Source organism: Phocoena sinus, chromosome 5, assembly GCF_008692025.1.
Source record: "Phocoena sinus isolate mPhoSin1 chromosome 5, mPhoSin1.pri, whole genome shotgun sequence".
Lineage (NCBI taxonomy): Eukaryota > Metazoa > Chordata > Mammalia > Artiodactyla > Phocoenidae > Phocoena > Phocoena sinus.
Window position 1 is genome coordinate 57081668 of NC_045767.1, and position 16169 is coordinate 57097836.

The 16169-nt window shown below is 34.8% G+C and overlaps 1 non-coding gene across 1 annotated transcript; it reads left to right on the forward strand.

The window, feature by feature from the left end:
* Nucleotides 1–9195: 9195 nt before the first annotated feature.
* LOC116754870 lies at nt 9196–9302 on the forward strand. The gene has a single exon (XR_004350199.1). It is a non-coding gene; the product is annotated as a U6 spliceosomal RNA (small nuclear RNA).
* Nucleotides 9303–16169: the final 6867 nt, after the last annotated feature.

Genomic DNA, 16169 nt, shown 5'->3' on the forward strand with positions numbered 1-16169 from the left:
AAGCAACTATACTCCAATAAAGATCTATTAAAAAAAAAAAAGTAAGGGTAACCAGGGGGAAAAAAAAAAAAAAAAGACAGGGTGGCCAATCTGGTAAACATGTGATGTCACTATTCCCATCTCCAAGTTATCCTGGTACACTTTCCTATGAATTCTAACTTGGAATTCCTGGTGCTGCTGTATGTTCCTTTCTAGTTGTCCTCTCTACAACTAGAGAGGAAGAAAAAAGCTTATCCTGTCATAACATAAAACACCTAACTATGTTGTCCTATTTCTGAGGGAAAAAACTCTTGCTCTCACTTAAAATAAAAACTTTTTTAAAATCTCAACAACACAAAGCAACAACAAAAATATCTGTGATGGTTTAGTTCAGTAATGTTCAGACTTTTCTGAAAGATGATTAGCACATGATCTCCATTGCCCAGAAACTTTCACTGGTACAAACACACTTATGGAATTGACCCTCTCAACCTTCCCTCAACTATTAATGTGTATTTTGTTCAGAGTTTTTGGTTCCAGGTAAAAACCTAAATGAGAATATCTTGCAAAAACAGCATATTCAGTTCAATATTGCAAGTATTTTCAGCAAAGAGTTAGAGAAATTATCAGATATATTTTGTATTTTCACAAGAATATATTCCTCAACTTGATTTTGTCATATGCTAAAATGGAAATATATATTCCAGAGATAATGTTTATTCATGAATTTTAGGTATTGCATAAAAGTAGATGTCTGAACCATATTTTGGAAGCAGTGGTCTGGTCAATTAAATGGCTCTATAATTAAACTTCAAGTCACTTTTAATTTATCAGTGTTCAAAGCAAACCTATAAAATACATATCTTTTCAATATGGCCTTATCTTAATCAAAAATACTAAGAAAATATTTTTAAAACTGTGAATCACTCAAAGTGCAAGTGATGATGACTTTAAAATCATCTAAGTTTCTGCACTGTAGATGCCTCCATACTTTGTTTTTACCTCAATTTACTATTAAAATCAGTTTGCATTTCCTAAATACAGAATAATTGGTGCAGGCAGGCAGAGGGCCCAGAAATTCACAGAAGAAATTTTCCCAGAATTAAAAACAGACTAAAATAGATCATTGCAGCAAAATCCTCACATGGATAATTAAGAATGAACAGGAAATAAAGCACACAGTAAAGAAAATCTATATAGGAAGTCATTTCCATTTAAATTAGTTGTTTTCTCTCCTAATGGGAGGTAATAATAATGATGATGGCAGTAATGAGAAGGGTAATAATCATAACTATTAATAATCATACTATTAATAATCATATTATTCATGGAAACCACTGAATTAAATGATTACCATGTGCCAGGTACTGAGTTACCAACTTTACAAGTAGTACCTCATTTAATTCTCATAATATTCCTACATGTATGTATTAAAACCCCCATTTAAGAGGAGAAAAGTCCATCCTTAAGGATATTAAGATAGTTTAGTGTATGGCAGAGCTAGGATTCATACCCAGGCCTCTGTGAGTCCAGAACCCATACTTTCACAGACTGTACAATAAAAAGTGGTGGTAAAATCCAAATTTATTCTATAGCTTGTTTGGTGTTTTTTCTTACCATTTGCTTGTTTCTTCGTATGATATCAAAGCAGTAGTGATGCATCTCTAGCAAGTAAGGACTAGAGGTTTTAAAGTATTTTTCCAACTATCTCAATGAGATGACATTTGTAAAGATTACATATCATTTTATTTTAGCATCTCAGGAAGGCACCAATTGAAATATATTTCCTATGTCTATATCCATGTTTAACTCCTTCCCCCATATTCTTATACGAGGGGAGAAGATGGAAATATAAAAAGTTGCCATAGGTCTGGAATGACAAATATTATTATTCCAGTAAGCATAACCCACTCAGGAGTAACATAAATCTTGAATACACATTACTGAATCTGTTGAAATTCTGAGAATTTGGCCAATAGCTAGTATATCTGACAATGTTCCAATCTTGCTTACATTTACTTTGAAAACTGTGTTTTCTTAAACATAGAATGCTATATTATTTGTGTAATTTCTACAGGATAAATTGGTGCTCTGGATACTTGGTGAAGTGGGAGTGAGCTTTCTAAAACCTAAACATGGTTATACTAATCCTCAATTTAAAATACTTCTACACCTTCCTATTGGTTACAAAATGTAATCCAAGACTTTTGTCATTGAATATATGGCCTCCTATTAGTCAACAGACATCTATTGATATGTATTTTATTAACTGTTATGGTTTAAGGACCAATTATTTATTGATTTCACCGAAGAGGAAATCCAGAATGAGGCTGTTGGGGGCTGGTGCAATGGTTCAATGACATCATCAGACATGATTCCAGGTTCTTTTCCTCTTTCAGCTCTGCTGTTCATAGTGTTTAGTCCTCTGTCCCCACCCTTATCATTTCATGGTCACAAGATGACCGCTTTTCTCCAGGCTTGTGCCTTCATAATAGTGTAACCAGGGTGGGTGGGTGGGGAAGAGGAAAAAGCTATGCTCATACAAGGGAAAAAATACAGGGAGACTACATAGCAGAATAGGACTGTTTCACAAATCACCTCTAGTTTTGGCGAGGGCTGAAAAATAGACTTTTAGCTAGACACACTGGGAACCCCTAATAATTAAAGTTTTAACTTTAAGGGAGAAGAGCAAACAGACATTGGGTTGGCTTCTAGGAGTACCTTACTAATGTGTGGAAAAAATTGTGTTGGTCATTGGGGTTAGAAATTATTATAATTGCTCCTGCTTAGGGTACTTTATATAATCTAACCAATTTCAGTGGTCCTATCTCTTGTCCTGACATTTCTCTTTGTTTACTCTGTACTCCATTTTAGCTGAACAACTAATTCCCTGAATTGTCTGTGCACTTTTTCTGTTGTTTTACATTTGCAGTTGCTATAACTTTGGCTTGCAAAGTTCTGTCTTCTTGACATGCCTGCTAAGTTTCTACTTTCCCTAGATGTTAATTCAAGTATCTTTTACTGTATCGAGCATTCTCATATTCCCTTAAATGCCCATTAAAATACTATTCCTCTGTGTCACATCATACTGTGACCATTTGTATATGCTTACCAACAAGTAATTAATAGAGCTGAGAATTTAGAAATTATTCAATCTGTGGCCACAGGAAAGAACTGACAAAATTTGCTTTCAAATGTTTAAGTGATAATGCAACATATATCATTAAACATTTGAAAGCAAGTTTTGTCAATTCTATCCTTGTGGCCACAAGGACATACATATACCAATATATGTGTACATACGTATAATTCTGTGTTGGAAGTTTATTCGTAATGAAAAGAAAATGTTGTGCTTGGATAAATTATTAAATTTCAGCCACTATAGATGAGATAATAGTGGACATGTGAATAAGTAATCTACATGTTGTCATATGCTATGATGACATAAATTACCTACTAAGTAATGTTGGATAATTGTCATAATTTTGAATATATCTGTCTATAAATAACTAGTATAGCACTTCAGTGTTTTCAGACCCTATTTTACTTGATTTTTAAAACACTCTCATAAGGTATATATATATATATATATATATATATATATATATATATATATATATCATTAGCCCTCCTTTACAGAACAGATATGTGTATGGTTCAGAGAAGTTTATGGATATGCCAAAGGTCAAATTGTGAATGGTAAAATTAAACACAGATCTTTTGATTCTAAATTCAATGTTTAGTTAACTACATAATTCTGTCTTGTGAATATGATTATATAAAAATTATGTACTTTTGTTCTCCTGAGTGTTTTGTATTTATATATTTATTAATGGTGAATTATTGAGTTATTTTTACAATGTTATATAAATGTTAAACATTTTGAACTTATTTTCTATGCATTGCTCATTATTGAAGGTCTAAATTGCTCAGTCCTTTGTAGAGTAACTTGTCCACGTTTGCCAAGGACTTTTCTGCTTTTAAAACTAAAATTCCCAAGTCCAAGTAACCTCAGTCCTGGGAAAATTAGAACACTTGATCACCCTCCTGATACTGTGGAAGACATAAAATGTTAAGCCCTATATTCTTTTGAGCAGTCTTAGAATTATAGATGTGTCAACTGATAATAAGGAATCTTGAAAGATGGGAAACTGTTGACACGGTTTAATAGAGTTCAACTAGTCATTATACCTCATTAGTCACACAAAGTTTAACCAATATTTATATTATATGAACTGTTGAATTTTAGTTAATTTTACATATCTTCTTATCAAAGTATCACAGCATTTGGTTTACATTTATATAGGCTTGCACAAAGGCAAAGAATTTTCCTATAACTTTGAGAGAATTTTTATAACTGGTCCAAGCTTGATGATGTTTAAATTTGAGAGTAAAAATGTTTGGATTCAAATGTTTTTGAAAGAAATGATGTATCTTCATTTAAAAGGGTAAATTGTGTCAATATTACCCATAACTATGAAATGATAAAGCATCATCCCCTCATTTACAGAGTAAATATTTTGATAATAAAAATACAAAAGGACAAGACAATATTGCAAATATAAAGCTCAGAGATAAAAATAAAAATGTTTTTCATTAAAATAAATTGGACTATAAAAGTATTTATTAACACATACTGAAGAGAGGACTTCTGCTTCTGGTAAAATGTAGTACAGTAGGCTAATTGTCCCTCTGCAACATCTAGGAAAATTCTATTTTTAAAGGCATAGAATACTAATGGAAACAAGAAGAATACGGTAAACTGTCTTTAAATAGTTTGAAATAAAAGAAAATCCACCTATTATGAGTAAAAATAGTCAGCCACTACTTTCTTATATCCAGATGCTTATAGGAAGACTGGGTATCTGGCCTGACCCAGCAAGACTCTTAAGAGGGAATAGAAACCAACCAAGTCTTAGTAGTTGAGAAGTGGTAAACTCTTGAGTGAGAGGATGAAAACTAGAGAAGCCCCAAAAGGCTGTTTGCTTATGTAATATTCAGAATTCTGGAGCTACGATGGACGCCAGGGCTCTGAGTTAAAACTTCTAAATGGAAAATTAAAATAAAACAGTCTCCTAATAACTTGTGAGACCAAGTTCTGATGAGTGTAGAAGCCTGTTTCAAAAACGTGGCCAGTTTCCCCTCAAAACATTTGCCAAGGTTTGAACAATATGGGATGCAGAGAAGACACAGACTGAAAAACATCTCAAGGGGAGAACTGAATTTCACACATGCCTCTGGGACTAAGAAGGTAGAGAACCACCAGATTCTCCGTCAAAACCATAGGTTGAATCTGAGGATGTGAAACCCATGATAAGCTGGGTTTTATAACCAGCTGGGTTTTATAACATTGTATAAGCTATTTTATGTTAAGAGATTTGAGCAGCCTCAGATTTCCATATTCGCGGGGACTCTAGAAACCCAACCCCCATTGATACTGAGGGATGACTGTATATAATTACCTCTGACCTTTACAAACATCATTCTAGTCTTTTGATCAGAAAATGTCTGAGCACTATGTAAATCTCTTCATACTGAGGATAATTTGATTCTCTCATTGTAAAATTCTTATGAATTCCTCTTTTTCCTGTAAGTTCTGATATACTCTTACTGTACATATATATATATATATATATATATATATATATATTTCTTTCTTTCTCTTTCTTTCTCTTTCTCTTTCTTTCTTTCTTTCTTTCTTTCTTTCTTTCTTTCTTTCTTTCTTTCTTTCTTTCTTTCTTCCTTTCTTTCTTTCTTTCTTTCTTTCTATACCAACCATCCTCACCTCCTCCAGGCTTTCTATCTGGAAATACTTGTCTTTGTGTAACCTTCAGAAATTTTCTTCTATTTTTCATTTTCCTATTTTTCCTTTGTCGATTCAATCAACAATTTATTTTAGGGCACCTGGACTTATTAAATTCTCTCATATTTTCACTTGCTTTGACCACTTGCACTGAGTTCTTTGTCTCAGTCTTCTGCTCACTCACTTGATCATTACAGTGCCTACACTCGAATCATCTCAACTATTAAAATTATGTTTTAATAATTTAACCAAACATTTTTAATATTTAAGGACTATGATTGTGTCTATTTCATTTTATCTTGTTTAAAATATATAGCTGCAAAATTCAATTAAATCTATATAAGCTCTTAATCATAGTAAAAATAATTTATCCAAAAGTCCAATGAAAGGAAGCAGAATGTAGAAATACTTTAAGAAAAAAATCTTTTAATCTACCATTTCTAAAGCAGTGTCAGTATACTAACTGAAGGAGGATTTGCTTTATTGTGTAGACTGTGACTGTGTGTTACTTGCCAGGCTGCAGATGACCAGTCATTGTTGGTTTGAGCCACACAACATGGAGAGCAGTGTTGTTTGTAAGAGAATGACTGAAAAATGACTCTATCAAAAACTATTTCTGTTGTAAAAATACTATAAATGTCATTGAACCAAGACAATTTATGACTAGCAGGAGGTGTAGATGGACATGCTGAAAGAAGTTTGTAAAACAAAGGTATAACAGATAACATTGCTGGAACTTCACAACAGATGTTGTGTCATTTCCTCTTAGATGCAGAGAATGTTATTACTTCAATGACTACAAATTCTTCAGGAAAATGTTTTTGAGCATGGTATTGGAACTTAGGAAATATTTCTGTTAAATAAACATTTAAAAAATTATCACATGATTTAGTATGTTTGGCATATCAGTCTTGTTATTTTTATGTTATATGTTTTTTTTTCATTACTCAGGTTAACCCATGTGATCTGAATCTATGCAAAATTATATTATGTATTTAATGAATGTTTTCATTGTGTTCAACTATGTGGGTAGATAGAGATAGATATACCTTTGATAATACCTCTTTTCGTTTTTAAAATATAAAATTTTAGATTTAAAAAAAATCTATATATTATCTGTGGTAAAAAATTGATACACTTTATTTCTGAAACTCTTCTATGATTACATAAGAGGGAACATGTGGTAGACACATAGCTTAGATCACTCAGCCTCTTTTATCCTTACCTACTCTAAATGACATTAGAAAGTCTATATGAGTCACTTGCCCAGGCTCCCCTGAAGCCAGGAGTGGTCAGTGAAATGTAAGTACAAGTCTGATGACATTCTCTACCCCTTGTCTGCTTCCGTCTTCTTTCTTGGAATACACAGACATGTTGTTACCATGAGGATAAGGAGAAAATAATTGCACAAACTTTGGCAAAGATATTATTGAGTCATTAGTCCAGCAGCTGCCTATCTCCCAATTTTCTTATTATATGAGAGAAATAAATCTTATTTATATGTTTATAACAGAAGTCAGGTTTTCTGTTATTTTCAGATGAAATCTTGTTTAACTGACATTAAAAGATAGCCAGATAAAACTGGATTTATACTATCAATGTCATTTGAATCTATTACATATTAAATTTAATTTCTTTAAAGAGTTAATAAAACAAATAGAAGTGATAGGGAAGAAATAACTGAAAATCAGATCATATTTTTACAAACTAAGTTTATAAAACATGATGCTGAACTTAAGAAATATGTTAAGAATAATTTAAATTTTAGAGATATCACTTTAATAATTTAAGCTCCTTAATACTCTACTGACTCTCCTTTGTGAAAAATGCAGAAGCTACCATGCTGGGAGTTCCTGCCAAGTCCCATTGTTTTGTTAATTGAGTTATTCTTTTTACAATGATAAGGTTATAATATTCATGTTTTACAAACACTGTGAAATAGTTTAGTAGGTTTCTTTGTTCACTTTTTTTAAAGAGATGTAATGCTCACACCTTGCTTCTGCCTTCCAGGTTTTGGCAATAATTTGGCTGAATATTTGGCTGTACTTTGCTAAGGACCTCAAATATGTTTTATTCCTGAGGTTCTGGCATATATAAAAATTTTTGTGTGTTGCCTTTGTACTTGAAGATAATTTAGCCTTGTGTACAATTACTTAGTGCTTTATGTTTTTTGAGAACTATGTAGATATTACTGAATTGTAACTTTTAAAAAATACTGATTTCAGGTAAATTTTTTCCGTTATGCCTAAATCCTCATGCCCTATTTAGTTCTTTGTCAGAAGCCACGATTTTGCTTATGTTATTCTTCTTTATAGTATTGCATATTCCAAATCACTTATCTTCTCAAAAATGAGCCATTAATCATTTTACATTTCAATTTTTTATTATCTATTATGAGATAGTCACTCATAATCACTCTCAGATTTTGAGTTGCATTTGTTTTTATGTCCCTTGCTTCTAATATGGTGTTTATTTCTGTTATCCTTTTCTGCTCTATTGTTTTCTGCTAGATTCCTTCATCTTTTTCACATTTTAATAATCTATTCTTCAATCATATTCACCTAATCTTTGAGCTTCTTTTATTATTAAGATCTCTTGAAGCTATGTTTATTACAAATGTTATTTAATTTTTTAGGTAAGTGCTCTCAGAATGTAGTGTCTTCATATGCTTTTGCTTTCTGTGTTTTCTCTTTCACAATGTAGGATCATGTCTTGTGTCTTTCCTGTTTATCACTCATCTTTTAGTGAAGCCAACTATTTGTTGGTAAAGATTATGGAAATTAGAAAGTGGAGTAAGATGGGGCAGCTCTCAGCTTCAATTAGGGTATGTCATATCAACATAATTATTTTGTTTAAAGAAAAAGCATTTCCAGAAGAATTTGAAAAAGAATAGATACATGTATATGTATAACTGAATCACTTTGTTGTACACCTGAAACTAACACAACATTGTTAATCAACTATACTCCAATATAAAATAAAAAGTTAAAGAAAAAACATTTCTGTGCTTTTGTTGTTTAAAATCTTTGAATCACAGGTTAGTTCTTTACATCTCATCTCTGTGTTGATAGTTTTCTCAGCCTCTTTTCCTCCATCTTCCTGCCTTAAATCTGTTCATCTCCCTCAGTAGAGGGTGGATTGTAGTATTTGTCAGTATGGATTTTAATTTTATTTGTCAATATGGAGTTTTATTTTATTTTTTATTTTATTTGAGTCAATATTGATTTCTATTTTATTTGTCAATTTGGATTTTTATTTGAGGTTGGATTGTAGTATTTGTCAATATGGATTTTTATTTGAGTCTTCCAGGCCATCCTGCAGAGCCTAAAGAAGTCATTCCCAGGACGTGGTCCTAGAGTTCATCACTCTCACCTCTGGTCAATTCTATATCCCTTTCAGAACTATGGTATTTTGTGCTCGCTTCGGCAACACATATACTAAAATTGGAATGATACAGAGAAGATTAGCATGGCCCCTGTGCAAGGATGACAAGCAAATTCATGAAGAACTATGGTATTTAAGTTGGGGGGAAATTAAAGTTTTGCTTAGGGCTTCCCTGGTGGCGCAGTGGTTGAGAGTCTGCCTGCTGATGCAGGGGACACAGGTTCGTGTCCTGGTCCAGAAAGATCCCAGATGCCACGGAGCGGCTGGGCCCGTGAGCCATGGCCACTGAGCCTGCGCATCCAGAGCCTGTGTTCCACAACGGGAGAGGCCACAACAGTAAGAGGCCCGCATAGCACAAAAAAAAAAAAAAAAAAGTTTTGTTTAGTTTTTGAGGAGTAATATGCTATAGGAGACCCCCAGAAATAATGGCCTTAAATTTTGGGTGAGACGTGACTTTACAATGTAAATAATGACAATTGTTTACAATGTTTTAGTGAATGCTATGTGTCCGATCTCTGAAATACAGACTGCATATCTACAAAAAGAAAGATCATACAAGCTGTAAACCCTCTATTAAAAGTCCCTCTTGGTTGAGAAATTAATTATTGACTTCTGATGGCTCTATTAAAATTTGATGAGGGTTTGGCAAGAAAAGCAGCCCCTCATTGTCTTCAACAAGCTAAGTGCTTATGTTTGAATATCACACAGGGTCCATAGCTTGTGCCCCTAGGAAAGCAATTCAAGTCAGAGCATCTATTCTCTGCATGTTCTCCTGCATACGCTTGCTGAGGATTGGCTCTACGTCATAGGAAATACCTCTGCCATCTTCCTCCATCATTGAAGCTCTCATGTTCACTGCCTTTTAAAAACAGGTGAATAATCAAATTGAATTGTCAGAAGGAGGGCAGAAGCAGGGCAGGTAATATCTGGACATTCCTAGGGACTTTGATGGAAAGTGTTTGAAATTTATACATAATGGGGCTCCTTATTAACTCTAGCTACATGCTACTTTTAAAAACTACCCTGGTGATTGAACTCTTTATCAAGGGAGTCTGTTATGCTATTAACAAAATTCCAACTTGTGTCGTAGCTATTTGTATTCTTTATTATTTTTTGCTACTAAATGGACAACAACTTCATGGCAAATATTGTTATAATTCAGCTTGTGTCATTCCTGTAAAACCTTCACACTAATTACTCAATAAAACCTTAATGAATATATGAAATTGTTTTAAAAAATACAACATAGTTATAACAGAAGGAAAGTATAATCCAAGCTGTAATTATTTGATAAAAAATTAAAAGATAAAAGAATATACCATAAAATATAGCCAAAAGGAAAAGAACAAATGTATTTATACAAATTCTATTTTTATGGCAAGATCATGTGTTCTATTTTGTCTGAATATAGAGACTTGAGGTATTAGTCAAGAAGCCTATGTTAAACCACAATCACAAATCAATCACAGTATTTTTGTCATTTAACACACAAACAACAATTTTTATTTCTATCTCTTGGCAGATAGCTAAGGTTGGTCAAGGTAGGATACAGTCTCTCCACACATTCATTCACAGACCCAGGCTGATTGAGCCTCTACCATCTGTTAATTACATATGGACCATGTGACCTTCTTTTTCATTATACTAGGTGAAAAGTGGCAGTAGCACACTTATTAGCTTATACTTTATTCTGACTTCAGAGATGAAGACCTTCTGCTTAGAACTCATTGACCAAAAGTAGACACATCACCTCTACTGAATGCATAGGGGCTATAAAATCTGGGGGGGGGGGAGGGGCGGAATATAGCTATTTGGATAACTATTTATTTTTTCTATGGATGAAGAGCAATAAAAGCCAACTAAATGCATTTTTTATGGTGTATGTGTGTGAAGTGTGTGTGCAGCAACTAACAAATATGTTCTGACAAATACTGTGTCATCTGTTTAGGAATACATTATATACCTAAAATGTGTAAGGTGTGTTACCTGCTTCACAAATTTTTAATTCCAGTTGTGGAAAAATGTATAGTTATTAAATATCCTATATATGCAAATTATCTTGTCATTTAAGTAGTTTGGGATATTTGGGGTGGAGGGTGGTCAAAAAGTAAATATATCTAATTTAAAACATTGACTCATTAAATAAGCTGTCCCTACTCCTGTCAAAAATCACTATGGAAAAAAGACCCTTAGATATCTTCAAGATGGCAGGGGTAAGACGTGGAGATCACCTTTCTCCCCACAAATACATCAAAAATACAGCTACATGTGGAACAAATCCTACAGAACACCTACTGAATGCTGGCAAAAGACCTCAGCCTTCCCAAAAGGCAAGAAAATCCCCATGTACCTGGGTAGGACAAAAGAAAAAAGAAAAAACAGAGACAAAAGAACAGGGATGGGACCTGCATCTCTGGGAGGGAGCTGTGAAGCAGGAAAAATTTCCACACACTAGGAAGGCCCTACACTGGTGGAGACAGGGGTTGGGCAGGGGGAAGCTTTGGAGCCATGGAGGAGAGCACAGCAACAGGGGTGCAGAGGGCAAAGCAGAGAGATTCCCTCACAGAGGAACAGTGCCGACCAACATTCATTCACCAGCCTGAGACAGTTGTCTGCACACCCACTGGGGCAGGTGGTGGCTGACAGCTGTGGCTTGTGCTTTGGAGGTCAGATCCCAGGGAGAGGACTGGGTTGGCTGCATGAACACAGCCTGAAAGAGGCTAGTGTTCCACAGCTAGCTGGGAGGGAGTCCGGGAAAAAGTCTGGACTTGCCTAAGAGGCAAGAGACCATTGTTTCAGGGTGTGCGAGGAAAGGGGATTCCTTCCCCTTCTGCCCACAGAAGGCAGAGCACCGCCTAAACAAGATCCAGAGACAAGCATAAGCTGTGGCTATCAGCTCGGACACTAGAGATGGGCGTGAAATTCTAATGCTGCTGTTGCAGCCACCAAGAATCCTGTGTGCAGGCACAGGTCACTATCCACACCATGCCCCAGGAGACTGTGCAGCTCGCCACTGCCAGGGTCCCATAATCCAGGGACAACTTCCCTGGGAGAACACATGGCACGCCTCAGGCAGTTGAAATGTAACATCAGCCTCTGCCGCTACAGGCTAGCCCCACATTCCAATTATAACTACAGTTACCCCTCCCTCCCCTCAGCATGAATGACCCAGAGCTCCCTAATCAGCTGCTGTTTAACCCCTCCTGTCTGAGCTGGAACAGAGGCCTGAGGGCAACCTACAGGCAGAGGTGGGGCTAAAACCAAAGCTGAACTCCAGGAGCTGTGCAAACAAAAAAGAGAAAGGGAAATTTCTCCATGCAGCCTCAGGAGCAGCAGATTAAATCCCAACAATCAACATGATGTACCCAGCGTCTGTGGAATACCTGAATAGACAAAGAATGATCCTAAAATTGAGGTGGTGGATTCTGGGAGCAACTGTAGACTCGGGGTTTGCTGTCTGTGACTGATTTGTTACTGATTTTTATGTTTATAATAGTATACTTTTTAGTGCTTGTTATCATTGGTGGACTTGTTTATTGGTTTGGTAGCTCTCTTCTTTTTTTATTATGATATTTTTATTTTAATAATTTAAAACATTTTTATATTAATAATGTTTTTTAATTATTTTAAATTTATTATTAGTTTTTTCCTTCTTTTTTTCTCCCTTTTCTTCTGAGCCATGTGGCTGACAGGGCCTTGGTGCTCTGGCCTGTTATCAGGCCAGAGACTCTGAGGTGGGAGAGCTGAGTTCAGGACTTCGGACAAACAAAGACTTCCTGGCCCCAAGTAATATCAATCAGTGAGAGCTCTCCCAGAGATGACCACCTCAAAGTTAAGACCCATCTCCACACAATGGCCAGCAAGCTCCGGTGCTGGAAGTCCCATGCCAAACAATTAGCAAAACAGGAACACACCACCACCCAGAGAGAGGCAACCTAAAATCATACTAGGTTCACAGACACCCCAAAACACACCACCAGATTCCCTGACCACCAGAATTACAAGATCTAGCCCTACCCACCAGAACAGAGGAACCAGTCCCCTCCACCAGGAAGCCTACAGAAGCCACTGGATCAACTTCACCCACTGGGGGCAGACACCAAAAACAATGGGAATTACAAACCTGCAGCTTGCAAAAAGGAGAGTCCAAATACAGTAAATAAACAAAATGAGAAGACAGAGAAATATGCAGCAGATGAAGGAGCAAAGTAAAAACCCACCAGACCAAACAAATGAAGAGGAAATAGGCAGTCTACCTGAAAAAAGAATTCAGAATAATGATATTAAAGCTGATTGAAAATCTTGGAAATAGAATGGACAAAATACAATAAATGTTTAACAAGGATCTAGAAGAACTAAGGAGCAAACAAACAATGATGAACAACACAATAAATGAAGTTAAAAATTCTCTAGAAGGAATCAACATCAGAATAACTGAGGCAAAAGAACAGATAAGTGACCTGGAAGATAAAACATTGGAAATAACTACTGCAGAGAAGACTAAAAAAAAAAAAAAAAAGGGAATGAAAAGAATTGAGGACAGTTTCAGAGACCTCTGGGACAATATTAAACTCACCAACATTTGAATCATAGGTGTTCTAAAAGAAGAAGAGAAAAAGAAAGGGTCTGAGAAAATATTTGAAGAGATTATACTGGAAAACTTCCCTAACATGGGAAAGGAAACAGTCAATCAAGTCCAGGAAGTGCAGAGAGTCCCATACAGGATAAATCCAAGGAGAAGCACGTCAAGATACATATTAATCAAACTATCAAAAATTAAATACAAAGAAAACATATTAAAAGCATCAAGGGGAAAAAAAAAAGCAGCAAGGGAAAAACAAATGTAACATACAAGGGAATAGCCATAAGGTTACCAGCTGATATTTCAGCAGAAAGTCTGCAAGCCAGAAGGAAGTGGCAGGACATATTTAAAATGACAAAGGGAAAAACCTACAACCAAGATTACTCTACCCAGAAAGGATCTCATTCAGATTCTACAGATAAATTAAAACCTTTACAGAAAAACAAAATTAAGAGAATTCAGCACCAACAAACCAGCTTTACAAAAAATACTAAAGGAACTTCTCTAGGCAGGAAACATAAGAGAAGAAAAAGACCTACAATAACAAACCCAAAAGAATTAAGGAAATGGTAATAGGAACATACATATTGATAATTACCTTAAATGTAAATGGATTAAATGCTCCAACCAAAAGACACAGACTGGCTGAATGGATATAAAAATAAGACCCATACATATGCAGTCTACAAGAGACCCACTTCAGACCTAGGGACACATACAGACTGAAAGTGAGAGGATGGAAAAATATATTCCATGCAAAAGGAAATCAAAAGAAAGCTGGAGTAACAATTCTTATATCAGACAAAATAGACTTTAAAATAAAGATTATTAAAAGAGAAAAAGAAGGACACGACATAATGATCAAGGGCTCAATCCAAGAAGAAGATATAACAATTGTAAATATTTACACACCCAACATAGGAACAATCAAGGCATAAGGCAAATGCTAACAGCCATAAAAGGCAAAATGGACAGTAAGACAATCATAGTAGTGGACTTTAACACCCCACTTTCACCAATGGACAGATCAACCAAAATGAAAATAAACAAGGAAACACAAGCCTTAAATGACACACTAAAAAATAAGAATTTAATTGATATTGATAGAACATTCCATCCAAAAAAAAAAAAAAATAGAATACATGTTTCTCTCAAGTGCTCATGGAATATTCTCCAGGATAGAGCATATCTTGGGTCACAAACCAAGCCTTAATAAATTTAAGAAAATTGAAATCATAGCAAGTAACTTTCCTAACAACAATGCTGCGAGACTAGATATCAATTACAGGAAAAAAATACAAACACATGGAGACTAAACAATACACTACTAAATAACCAAGAGATCACTGAAGAAATCAAAGAGGAAATCAAAAAATACCTAGAAACAAATGACAGTGAAAACATGATGGCCCAAAACCTACGGGGTGCAGCAAAAGCATTTCTAACAGGGAAGTTTATAGCCATACAAACCTACCTCAAGATACAAGAAAAATCTCTAAAAAAACAACCTAGCCATACACTTAAAGCAATTAGAGAAAGAAAAACCCCAAAGTTAGCAGAAGGAAAGAAATCATAAAGATCAGATCAGAAATCAATGAAAAAGAAATGAAAAAAACAATAGCAAAGATCAATAAAACTAAAAGCTGTTTCTTTGAGAAGATAAACAAAATTGATAAACCAATAGCCAGACTCATGAAGAAGAAAAGAGAGAAGACTCAACTCAATAGAATTAGAAATGAAAAAGAAGAAGTAACAACTGACACTGCAGAAATACAAAGGATTATGAGAGATTACTAAAAGCAACAATATGCCAATAAAATGGACAACCTGGAAGAAATGGACTAATTCTTAGAAAAGCACAACTTTCTGATACTGACCAGGAAGAAATAGAAAATATAAACAGACAAATCACAAGCACTGAAATTGAAACTGTGATTAACAATCTACCAACAAACAAAAGTCCAGGACCAGATGGCTTTACAGGCGAATTCTATCAAACGTTTAAAGAAGAGCTAACACCATTCCTTCTCAAAATCTTCCAAAATATAGCACAGAGAGAAACACTGCCAAACTCATTCTATGAGGCCAACATCACCCTGATACCAAAACACAACAAAGATGTCACAAAAACAGAAAACTACTGGCCAATATCATTGATGAATACAGATGCAAAATTTCTCAACAAAATACTAGCAAAGAGGATCCGACAGCACATTGAAAGGATCATGTACCATGATCAAGTGGGGTTTATCCCAGGAATGCAGATTATTTAATATATGCACATCAATCAATGTGATACACCATATTAACAAATTGAAGGATAAAAACAATATGATAATCTCAATAGATGCAGAAAACACTTTTGACAAAATTCAACATTTATGATAAAAACTTTCCGAAAGTAGGCATAGAGGGAACCTA